Source organism: Chionomys nivalis, chromosome 19, assembly GCF_950005125.1.
Source record: "Chionomys nivalis chromosome 19, mChiNiv1.1, whole genome shotgun sequence".
NCBI lineage: Eukaryota > Metazoa > Chordata > Mammalia > Rodentia > Cricetidae > Chionomys > Chionomys nivalis.
The window spans coordinates 32,822,734-32,835,430 of NC_080104.1; the positions used below are offsets into that span (position 1 = coordinate 32,822,734).

At 43.2% G+C, this 12,697-nt stretch overlaps 1 protein-coding gene and 1 pseudogene across 4 annotated transcripts in view; both read right to left on the reverse strand.

Annotated features, from left to right (window-relative positions):
• The window catches only part of Rev1 (REV1 DNA directed polymerase), a 71,843-nt gene extending 59,588 nt beyond the window's left edge, over positions 1–12,255 (reverse strand). For 3 of the 4 annotated variants that reach the window (XM_057751169.1, XM_057751166.1, XM_057751170.1), the window contains exon 1: positions 11,824–12,016. The gene's annotated coding sequence lies outside the window, so the exon portion shown is untranslated. Of the gene's footprint in view, positions 1–11,823; positions 12,017–12,116 lie in introns of those variants that run through there. The other variant, XM_057751168.1, reaches the window with a different exon arrangement.
• On the reverse strand, positions 1,281–1,971 carry LOC130861889 (60S ribosomal protein L24-like; annotated as a pseudogene).
• Positions 12,256–12,697: the final 442 nt, after the last annotated feature.

The window sequence follows — 12,697 nt, forward strand, 5'->3', positions numbered from 1 at the left end:
TCCTAAATGCTGGATTAAAGGTGTGATACCATGCCCAGTACGGGAGCCAAAAGAAATGGGTCTGTTCACCTTGACCAAAGGTCAGAGAATTCAAGTCTATTCCTGCTCCTTCAAGGGGAGGGGATTTGATCCAGGGAGTGATTGCCTACAGGATACTTAGCCTAAGGTGTGGTCCTTAAACGCCCTGCCTCAACAACGGAATGCTCAACTCAGGATTTAGTTGCTTGGCGTTTCAGGTACAGAAGTAGGTGATTGCTCTGTGTGTCCTTTACATCCTGGTGAATCAGTCTTTTGCCTCCCTCCCCCCCTTTTGGATTTGCATAGGCAAATTCGGTATTCACTGGATTCCCTCCCAGTTCTATTCTGCGTCTCTGTTCCTTGTCTTTCATTACCTCTGTTCCTCCTGAAATATTTTTAATCCTCACACACCTCTACCCTGGAAGGTGCAAACCCCGACAGCACGGTTTTATTTTCTTAAAAATTAATGTTCCCATATTTTTCAAAGGAAAAACTAACAAAGGTATTAACATGAATTGCTATAGAGGACCACTTCTACCAAATTAAACTAGTTTAGTACAACTCAATAAAAACAGATACTCAGGGAACAGAGAAATGGTTCAGCAAGTAAACATGCTTATTCTGATAACCTGAGTCTTACTCCCTTGGGATCAAAGAACCTTTTCACAGGGGCCACCTAAGACCATCAGAAAACACAGATATTTACATTATGACTCATAACACTACCAAAATGACAGTTATGAAGTAGCAACAAGAATAATTTTATTGTGGGGAGTCACCACAACATGAGGACTGTACTAAAGGGCCACAACATTAAGGCTGAGCGACTGCTACAGAGGGAGAGATCAGACTTCCACAGGTTGTTCTCTAAGCTCCATACACCACACACACAAATTAAGTATAACTTTTTTTTTTTTTAAAAGAAAACAGACGCTTTTCTACCAGGGAATTTAGTACCTATTTGTGGTAGACACATTAGTAGCCATATTTTTAATAGGACTAAGAAAGAAAACAGGCCCTAAATATAAGGCCTGCCTAGACTAACTCCAACTAGTCCATATGTATGAAAAGTAGAAGCACAACTTGATCCTGAGTCACTGACTTAAAATCAGTCAGCTAAATCTTAGTCCTTTAATATGGACAAAGTTGACTGGACCAATTCTACAGTCTTCTACAGTGTTTAAACTACCATTTTAATATACTTGCTTTTTTTTTTTTTAAGAGTTTGAAATGGACTTTATTCAGAACTCTGATCTACCAAGTTAGCGTTTTCCACCAACTCCGGGAGCAGAGACAGACCTTCACAGGCTTCACAATCTTTTGTTTAGGTGCTGCTTTTGTGGGGGCCTTGGCAGCAGCCATTGCAGTCTTCTTGGATGCCTGCTTAGCCTTTTTTGCTTCCTTGGGAGCCCTGACGGCCTGCTCTCGCTAGGCTTTCCTAACTTCTGGTTTCTGATTCCTCTTGGCCATTATATCAGCAAGGGATGCACCATTGATGGCCCGCTGGAATTTGACTGCGCAGCGGGTTCTTTTCTTTTGAATTTCTTCCGACTGTCCTTTTTTGTGTTTCCTTCTGTACAGGACAGTCCAGTTTACCTGCCGGGGATTCCTTTTGGACAGGAATGCGGACTCGCATTTTGCATTAAGAAACTGGAAAGCCGGGCAGTGGTGGCGCACGCCTTTAATCCCAGCACTTGGGAGGCAGAGGCAGGTAGATCTCTGTGAGTTCGAGACCAGCCTGGTCTACAAGAGCTAGTTCCGGGACAGGCTCCAAAACCACAGAGAAACCCTGTCTCGAAAAACAAACAAAAAAAAAAAAAAAAAGAAAGAAAGAAACTGGAAAACCTTCCCGTTGGTCCTGGCGTAGCGCTGCCCGTGTCCGGGGTAGATCTTGTACCCGCTGAAACTGCACAGCTCGACCTTCATGATGGGAGCTGCCGCCCGGCCGGAGGAAAGATGGAAAAGAGCTTGCTTATTTAAAATACCAAACAAACAAGCAAATAAAGCCTTCACAGGGCTGGAGAAATGGCCCAGTGGCTCTACGGCTTAGAATACTGAGTGCTATTTTAGAGGGCTAAGGTTCAATTCCCAGCAATTATATGGAGGCTCACAACCACCTACTACAGTTCTACTGGATCAGATGCCCTCTTCTGGCTTCCACAGGCATCAGTGATACATGCAGTACAGACATACATGCAGGCAAAACATCCATATAAATAAAACTAATTTTACAACTCTATTAACAGATATACTTTTCTAATGTATAGAGAAATTTAACAAAAAAACTTTTAAGACATAAATAAGCATATTATGAAACCTTTTCTATGCTTTCAAAAAATAAGAGATGCGCCTGTCCATAACATGGCTACACATTAAAAACTAACTTTACCCAGAGGGGTCTTAGTTCTTGAACATGTTCTACATATCCTTGGGATTTGCTATTAAACCATCCTTTTGGTGGGAGGGGGGACGACTTCAAATAGTTTAATAATCTGGTTTGTTGTAATAACTTTGGGCCCTGTATTTTCAACCTCCTGAAGAGCTGGAAAATAAAGGTCAATCACACCAGCAGCTATTATATCTAAAGTGTTCAAATTCCAATAAATTCTCTGGATAATAAAGCTTCATGAGTTCCCTTTAGTCCTGCATATCACTGTCATAACTCTACCCAGAAAAGATAAACAAAATCCTATGGAGCTCTTCTATGTGCTCCTTGGCTAATTTTCATCTTATCTTTCACTACAACAAATCCAAGCTCAAGAGCTTTCATGTGTTCTGAGCTCATCCAGAGACTTACTGAGCCAGAGTAGTACAGACAATTCCCAAACATGCAGTTGGCATTAGAAATGAAGACAACCCACCCCACCTCCTTCCCGACCAAAAAACAAGGTTATCTAGACCAAAAAAAAAATTAAAATTAAAAAGGCATTTTCTAATTTTCAATCTTCCTTTCATGTTTCCTACATCTTTAGTGAGATATAGTTAGCAACTATAAATTACATTTCCTAAAGTCAAGAGTATTCATGCTACTAAGCTCTGGGCATAAAATATGAACAGAGCATAGGCAAAATCTGCCATATTCATTTTACCCTCCCTAGTACTGGGGCATCAAATGCCCTATATTCTTAAAGAAAACTGCTTAATTAATGCACTTGTGAAGTAGCAGTTTCAACTGTGACCCTTACAGCTAAAGCCTGAGTGGGCAACAGAGCAAGACAAAGAATCCAAAGGAGTAAAATACCACTAACCATGATGGAAGAGCATCAAAGAATTATCTGTAGGACACTTCAAGGTTGCAGTAAATCATAGGAAACTTTGAAACCACAGGATTTCAAAGGTCATATGGAAGTCTAACGGTAGAGACAGAACAGGAGAGGAACAGAAGTAATATCAAAGAAGGTGTTTCCTCTGGAGCAGAGGTTCTCATACCCGGGCATCAAAATCATAGAGCAGGCCTAAGAAACAAAAGAGACCACTGAATTCCAATTCGGGACTCAGAAACTACAGGTATTTGGTTGGGTAGGGCTGGGAATTTATAGTTTTAAAAGTTCCCAAGTAATTTAGAAGCTGTTGGTCATGGGCTGATTCTGCTGATATTTAAAGTGTATGCAGTGGGGAAGTGGAGTTAGAGACTAGCACAGGAGCACAGGTAAAGAGTGCATGAGGAAAAGAGAAAATGCTGGCACACAGTCAGTGCCCAGCCTGGAAAAATTCTATAGGAGTATATTACAGGTGACAGTCTCTCACTCCTCCTCCCTTCAAATCCAGATTAACAGTCTCCTTCATACTCACCGTCATTTGCTGTTTTCAAGGTAAGTAAAGTAAGTATAAACCACAATGAAAGGTTTATCAAAGATAAAAGACTAACATAAAACTGAATACTAGATTCTACATTAGACACTGACAGAATGCAATCAAGCACAGAGAAAGCAATAAAAATCAGGTTGGAGAAGAAAATCGACAAAATAACATGTAAAAGCAGATATAAGCTTCAGGCAATAATGAAATAACGAATGTGCTTTTAAAGGTAGAAGGGAACAGGGAAGGAGGAAGCAGTGATGTTAGAAAGAGAAAAATTCTTAAAACTACAAAAAAATACAGAGCTAAGGTAACATTCTAGATGTAGATGAACAGAGATAGCTGAGGAATGTCACAGAAAGTCTTGAGTATTAACCTTAGAAGCTTAAATTTTACTTTAAGGAAACAAATAATACAGAATGTTCGCAGAAATCTTCATCTTGTGTATTCCATCTACACATTTTACTATCTTTCTAAAACTCACAAGGTAAATGAACACCAATGATACGTAACTAAAAATCCCATGGAACAAGTGAAGTTCAAAAATATGCTCTACCTTGTTATTAGGGAGATGGCTCAGTAGTAAAATGACTGCCCTTCAAGCACGATGCCCTGAGTTGGGGTCACCAGCACCCACATAGAAAAGCCACGATAGCATGTACCTTTAATCCCAGAACTGTGAAGTGAATCTCTGGAGTTCACCGGGTGTCTGGCTGCCTAGCGTAGCTGAATGGATGAGCTACAGGTTCAGTGTGAGTACCTATTTCAAAAATTAAGGTTGCTGAGGAGGACAACAAACACTGACCTCTAGCCTTCACATGTACACAAACCTACATACCTACACACTACACACACACACATACACACACACACAAAATCTATTTATGTATATACACAAGTATATATGTGTATGTGTGTGTGTGTGTGTGTGTGTATACTTTCCTATCTGTTCCATTTTCTGCAGGTCTCTTTTCTCACTAATCTTTAAATTCAATGTTAATTGCAAATGAACATAAAAAGAAAATTTAAATTGTCAAAACTTCTGGACTCTTCCCTTGCCTTCATGCTGTGAAGTTCCCATATTTAGAAAGAAAATCACTACATTCTTCAAGATACTGAAACTATAATTCAATTTAAGTTTAATACACGATGCTTGTTTTGTTGGAGTTTTTTTGGCTTTGAGGCTGGTTCTCATGTAGCCAAGACCCCTAGGGGCCTCAAATTCACTAGGTAGCTTAGGATGACCTTGATCGTCATCCTCCTACCTCTACCTCCCAAGTACTAGGATAATAAGGTATCTACCACAACAGTCACAGTGTACTATACCTTAGCTAACATTCCAAGAAAGCTAATTTCAAGAGAATTTAAAATGCTCTCTGAATGACAATTAGAAGTAAGATTCCCTAAAGGCATAAAGGACATGAAGAATATTAGCCTCCACTATCACAAGTAGTGAACGTGTCAGTGTCAGTACTCCCTCTTACGTACGAAAATTCCAAATGGCCATCTTCAGAACATTTTCTAAGTCTAACAGATGAACACCACATCCATCTCAATCACAAAAAAACCTGTTTTTCCACTCAGCAGCAGTACACTACCTAGATCAAAATATGTGATTCAAAGGAATTCCAAATACCAATATTTTCAGACAACTGAGCTTTTTAAAAACAGAAGTATTTATAAACACAACTTACAATAGAAACTATGTAAATAAAACGTTTGACTGAGGGGCTGGAGAGATGGCTCAGAGGTTAAAAGCACTGACTTCTTCCAGAGGTCCCAGGTTCAATTCCTATCACCCTCGGTAACTCCAGTTCCAACGACACCCATAGCAAAATCACCAATGCACATAAAATTGAAAAAAAATTAAAAAAGAACAAAGGTTTTTTAAAAAATTGGCTGAAATGAACATCATCCCACGTTTTAGATTCTACTGCATCAATAGAAATGTTATAATCCTCAACAGACGGCAATCCTTTCAGATTACAGGAGGCGGGGATAGCAATTTCCTCTGAACTCAAACAGTCCCTTTTGGAGAGAGAAGAGGCCCTTGAAACTCAGGAAGTAAAGCTGAAACTTGTAAGTTTCAGAGGACCTTTCCCCAAGGTTGCACAAGCAATTAATGATTTACTAAGATGTAGATCAGTGGGGAAGGGCAGTTGCCTACCAGTCTGCTTAATATTAAATTTAATTTCCAGCATGACAGAGAGATCCTGAGCCCAAAGAATCAAAATCAAAATCTCAACTCCATAATTCAGTCTAGTGCCTAAAAGATAAAAATGATTAAGACCATTCTTAGTAATCTCAGAGGTAAGAATGATGGAGTTTAGAAAATATACAACCACTGTCTTATGACTAAACCTTCTAGAAGTTCCTCCTAAACCTTCAGTGTGATCAATCAGACTTTTTGTCCACCCCTGCTCACATGGAAAGTCACGGGGTCAGATGGTAAACTTCAGTTCAAACACCAGAACCCACATTTAAAATAATAAAACCTGGTTTGGTGACACCCACTTGTGTTGGAGAGGGCAGAGGGTTCCATGTCCTCCCTAGCCAGCCAGCCTAGCCTATTTGTCCAATTCCAATCCAGTGAAAATCTGTTTTATAAAAATGGTGGATGGTACCTGAAGAACAACACTCAACGTTGTCCTCTGGCTTCCACAGATGCAAGCACATATGCAGAGCCATGAAGCCAAACTGGCTTTAAAAAGGATTTCCATGAACCAGTGAGACAGCTCAGTGGACCATGATTTTTGCAGCCAAGCCTGATGAAATGAGTTCAATACCTAGGAGCTACACAGGAGAAACCTGACTCCTACCAGCTGTCCTCATACAAGTCCCCAAACACACAAACAGATGTAAATTGTTAGAGGGGAGAAGGGAGACAGTCAGTGGGTAAAGCACTTGTCATCAAGCATGAGAATCCAAGCCTGATGCACATTCAAACACCAGAACCCACGGGGTAGGAGGACCAATTCCCCCACAAATTGTCCTCTGACTTCCTTAATATGTACACTTACACACATAGATACATGTACACAAACTAAATGAATGTAATTTTAAAAAATAAAAGGTTTCTTAAATCATCTCTACCTGGACAGATAAGAAAGCACTAAATTTAACATTATATGACAAAATTTTTAACTACTTCCTATTTTCTAAGGAAGTGCCAATTTTCTAAGACTACAATTCTCAGGAGTGCAACTTTAAAAGCCACAAAATTATATCATCCATATAACTGTTAAGACATTTAATGCTGACACCCTTAAGAGGCCCAGACTCACTTCTGTCTTATGTTTACCAAGCTCACTTGCATGTTTGCCCGCCCTCTCTTGCCATCTCCCTCATGCCTATTATGACTGTGTGATCCCCCTCCCTTAATGTCCACGTTTAAATCTGTACTTATAAACTACAGTTCTGGGGCTAGAGAGATGCTCTGTGGTTAAAAGAACTTCTGCAAGCATGAGGCCTGTTGTCCAAATCCAAGCATCTGCAGACACCTGTAACTACAGTTTCAAACAGACACCCTCTTATTAGGTAGAAATAATGAAAAAACTGCCAGTAATTCGGAGGAACATAAACTTACAAAATATATGACAAAAAAAATGCAAACCTTTGTCCTTTTTAAATGTAGCTCACAAAAGAGTTAGGACCCTGGGTCATGAATCAGGTAGAAGTAGGTAAAAATCCTGGATTCTTTTGTAACATGAGACCCAGCCAACTAATATCATTTCTGCAAATCTGTTTCTTCATAACTGAGCCTACTTTATATGGTACTTTTGAATATTAAATAAGAAACCACTTAGCAAAGAGTCCTGGAACATAGTCCATACTCAATAATTTACCAATTATTAAATTTTAGAGTAAGTGTTAAGCAGACAAGTAGTATTTAATATTCTTTTAAGTTTCAGCCACAAAGCTTAGAATCCTATGACCTACAGTTGAGATGAGATACAAAACAAACTACAAAAAGCCATTTTGCTAAGGATAAATACTAAGTGAAAATAATTGTATTATACAAGTGTAAATGTCATAGGCAGAATCTTAAGTTTAGAAAAATAACTCAACAAGCATTAGCTCAAGTATCTATTATTACAAAGCCATGGTCTTATTTATTTCTCTAATCACTAAAGAAAAAACCAATACATTAAAAAAAAGTCAAAGGCAGGCATGTAGAATGTTACTAGACTGCTTTAACCTAATTAAGAACCAAAATACATCATGTAGGGAAAACTGTGTGAAAGATGGCAGAAAACCATCACACAAAAGATGATAAAACACCTCTCTTTCCTAAACACTACAAAAATCAGACTTCCATGAGATCTTCAGACTTTCCTGTCAGAAGACAAAAAGCCCCTAGCAAGATCTTTCATTGCCACAATCATATTTCCAGTAGAACAAACCTCAAAGCAAAACCTATGAAAACCACTCTGATGGGTGGTTGTTGGGATAATCATTCTTAGCCATCTTCTTCAGATTGGAAAATAAAACACCTGACATACATATTAAGACTAAGCAGTGGCCACCCATTCTCAGTAGTTTATTTTTATCTTATTCTAGACATACAGAGAAACTATTTAAAAAGTCAAATTCTGGCAGCCAAAAAACTTTATTGAAAAAATATAAAAACTAATTCAAGTTTATCTCATGCCAACAATAAAAAATATCATCAGTATGTGAAGCAAAATTTTTAAAGGTTTTTTTTTTTTTTAAGGCGGGGAGAAGGCACACAGAAGTTTGCAATCAGGAAGACCTGAGTTCAGATCTTTAGCCAGGGTAAATGTGATTAAGGATGGGTGCAGCGGTGCACATTTTTAACTCCAGTGCTTTGGGGTGATAACAGACAAATCCTAGGAGCCAGCCAGTCTAGTCAAAATGGCAAGCAAGCCCCAGGTTCAGTGAGAGATCGTGACTCAGAAGCTAAGATAGAGAGCAACTGCAAGACACTGGACATAGACGTCTGGTCTCCATACAAAGTGCAGAAAATTCAGACTACTGTACTTTACACGCATTCACTCAATCACTCACTAGCACTACAGGTAGGTGACACTACAGTCATCATATGCAGATGATTAAAATGAGGCACCTGAAGTCACTAACCTGTCCAGGGTCAATCAGTAATGGTAGAAGACAGGATCTTGACTGAAGTTGTCAAACATTCAAATCAACTACAACATTCATTCAACAACTTTTACTAGGAGCTTATTAGGTACTAGGCACAGTTCTAAATACTGGCGATAAAATTACGAATAAATCTAGTAAGATCTCTAACTTGTAGTTAGGAAGAGCCAACAAGTCTAATGGAAAAAAACAAGTGAAAATGTATATAATAAATACAACGGAGAAAAAGAACAAAATCAAAAATAAAACAATTTAAAAAGCAAACAAAATAGTCAAACAGGAAGAGAGAGACTTGCTTCTATTTCAGGGACATGAAGGTCCCCTGAAGTAAAGAGACAACAACTGACATCCCCCAGAAGAGGTGTCCAGTTAACTGCCTAGGCAGCATCCTGAGACCAAGTCATAAAGAGTCATGGATATCGGCAGCTGTCAAATCATTTGATGCCCTGAGGGTGGGGATAAGGGGCTTAGATTCAATTCTGTATGTAACCCAGAGCTTTTGGAGGATTTTAAGAAAAGATCAATCCAAGTTCTTTTTCAAAAGATCACTCCGATTCTTATGTGAAGAACAAGCAAAATAAGGACGCCAGCACCAACCCCACAATCCAAGGAGAGCAACACTCAAACCTAAGGCCTGAATCTGTGTGCAGTTTACAAGTAGATGAGATAATAAAAGAATCTGTGACTTGTCTCCAAAGACTTGAATTATCATACTCTCATATTGTGTTCAAAAGGTAAATTTGTAAAACATCCATTAACATCCACATGTTTCAGTTGGCGCCATTATTTCTTATAAAAGAAAAACACATAGTAGTTTTTTTTTATCCATTTTTCAATATTCTGTTTAACCTGCCCTGTGATTTATTTTGGTTTCTGTTTGAGGTGGAATCTCACTATGCAGCCCCTAACTGGTCTGAACCTCACTATGTAGACAAGATTGACCTCAAATTCTCAAGAGATCCATCTGTCTCCCTAGTAGTGCTGGGATTCTGGGATTAAAGGTGTGTGCCACCAAGCCTGGCTTTTCTGATGTACAATCCCTTACATTCTAACAAAGCAAAAAGAATCACATCAACAACCTTCACAATCTGCTCACTGGGAGACAACAGGTTAGTTTTCTTCTCGTGCTCTATCTCTAGCATAGCAGGCCCTGCTATGCTACACTGTGAAGAGAGTACCACAGGAAACAGGGAGAACACATCGTCTCTTTAAGTGTCTTTCATTTAAGAACTAACTTACCAGTCAGCTACCCAAGCTGGAAAATAAGGTCTTCAAACTTGAGAGTGAAAAACTCAAGGTCATACAACTGTCAGAGACAAAACTCCAAACCCCTATCTAAATCCTTTGATTTTTTTTCCATTTCAGAAGCCATTAAAGACGGTATGTATAACTTCAGTAAAGGCAGTATGTAGTCACTGGAACTTACTAACAGTGACTGGTTGTTGAAAGATCTTTTTTCTTATTTGAATCTTACTTTTCAAAGGGGTTGAAAAGCAAATTAACTTTGAAAATTATTTTTCTACTTGAGATGACATAAAACTCAATCCTAAAAATGATTCCCATTATTTTAAAAAGTGAATAATCTTAAAGGTGACCCCCATTATTTTAAAGCGGCATACAATCATTATTTACCATAAAAAGGAGTAAAGTTTCATGACAAGATACACGAATTGGTACCGACTGACCTCAAAGAACCTAAAAGCCACAAACAAGAAATCACAGTAATTCAAGAAAAACGGCAAATAACTAGCCTAAGCAGGTAACCAAGTGCGTTTTTATAGACTGTCCAGTTGGATGGAGAGCTTAAGGGAAGCTTCCAGCACAGGTACTACTGGGAGGGAGGGGCATTCTAGCAGCATTTGCCTGGGCAAAGCCCTGCCAAAGTGAGAAAGCGGTCTCCTACGTTTTAAAGCCCATGGAGGGCAACGTTAGGCTGAGCTAATGTACAATCCACAGGAACAAGGTTACAGCAGGTCTCACTCTACCTAAAAGAGGTACTGGTGTGCTCGGAAGACTAGAGAAGCCAGAGACCAGTCAGATATTTAAGAGTTATTACACAGCCCTTAACAGTTACAAGTCCTTTTTATGATGTGTTTCTATATCTATATGCCATTTCTACTCTATGCATGGCCCGAGAAAAAACTGGAGTCTAATTAGAGTGTATCACCTGTCATGTTTCTTAAACAATTAAGGAACGCTGTTATAGAAAGGTCGGCGCTTTCCAAACCGGGGACAGGAAAGGGAGAGCCTCCAAACACAGACAAGTGGCCCTCTCCATCGACCCCTCGGCTGTTATTTTAACGGCACGTCCAAGAGTGTAGGGAGCGCCTGTGGGGACACACTTGGGACAGGTGTCCTGAAAACGAGGAAGACAGACAAATAACAAGGAAAAGGGGAGTGAGAAAAACACTGCCTCCGGCATGCCTGCGAGCAAGGGAGCGGGAGAAGCCGGGGCACAGGGGCCGAGCGGTGAGCCCAGGCCGGAGGACCGCGACGCCGCGCCCGGGCGCCCGTGCCACGTTCTGCGATCGCTGGGGGAGCGAACACTCGAACGCGCGAGTGAATGAATGGCCGGCGAGGCGCCGGAGCAGCAAAGAGTGAGTTGCGGCGCCGGCGGCGGGACCCGGGAAGCAGGGCCGTGGGCGCCCGTGGGCGCCTGGTGACGGAGCGCGGGAGGCAGCACCGGGGTGGCCGCGCCATGGCGGAGAGGGAACGGGAGGTCACGCGTTACATAACCCGGCGGCCCGAGGCGCAAGGGCGGCGCGACAGGCAGCAGGCCTCGGAGCGGCGCCGCGGGCTCCGGGCCTCCGTCCCCCGGCGCCTCAGGCCGCGCAGGCGGCAGCGGCTCGGCGCCCCTCCCCCACCCGCCGGCCCGGGGTCGCTCACCTTCCGCGCCGCCCCAGGCCACCATGCCCGGGCCCAGCCGCTTCTTCGGGCCTCTCGCGGGGGCCGACGCCGCCGCCACACACTGCCCTCGCCGCGGCCGGGACAAACGTCGGGGAAGGCAGCCGGTCGCCGAGCCGCACAGCGCCGCGGCCCACGCTCCCGCAGTCACGGCGCCCGCCTCGCGCCTCCCGCCCCTCCCCCTCCGCCCCGCTATCCAGCTACAGCGCGCGCCCGGCCGGCTTCCCCCTCCCGTCCCTGCCGCGGCCCGCCGCCCGGGATCAGCTCGCACTCACCGGGCGCGGCGCACGCGCGCTGCTCGCGCCCGGCCCGAGGCGACCCCGGCCCCGCCCTCCTTTCGCGCCGGCGCCCGCAGGGGGCAGCGCCTCGGCGGCACGTGACTGTGTCGCGGGCTGGGCGGGGGGAAGGCGGCCCGGGACCTGCCGCATCACCACGCTGCCTCCGCCGCCTCCCGCCGGGGTCGCGGCGCCCTGGCCAGCTGGCTAATCCTGCTGCCGCTGCAGCGACGCGCGGCCTCGCCCCGCCCCGGCTTCCCAGCCGCCGAGGGCGCGGGGGCCGGGACTAACCCGGTTTACGGACGCTCGGGGTCTATGGAGGCTCCAAACGCGCCGCCGTACCGCACCTCACCAGCGATTGATTTGCAGCGCCACCTAGCGGCAGCCAGGACGCACGCAGCCTGGCACATGCTCCGTCCCGGAGCGGAGAACCGCGGCCCACGCCGTTGAGCGGGGATGCGCGCCGCACCACGGGGTCGCTTGCTGGCAACCAGCTCTGGCAGAGCCCAGAAACGACCCTACCTCATCTTTCCACGACCGGTTCGGCATTCCCCCTGCGACCACTAGCCTTTCCCATATGC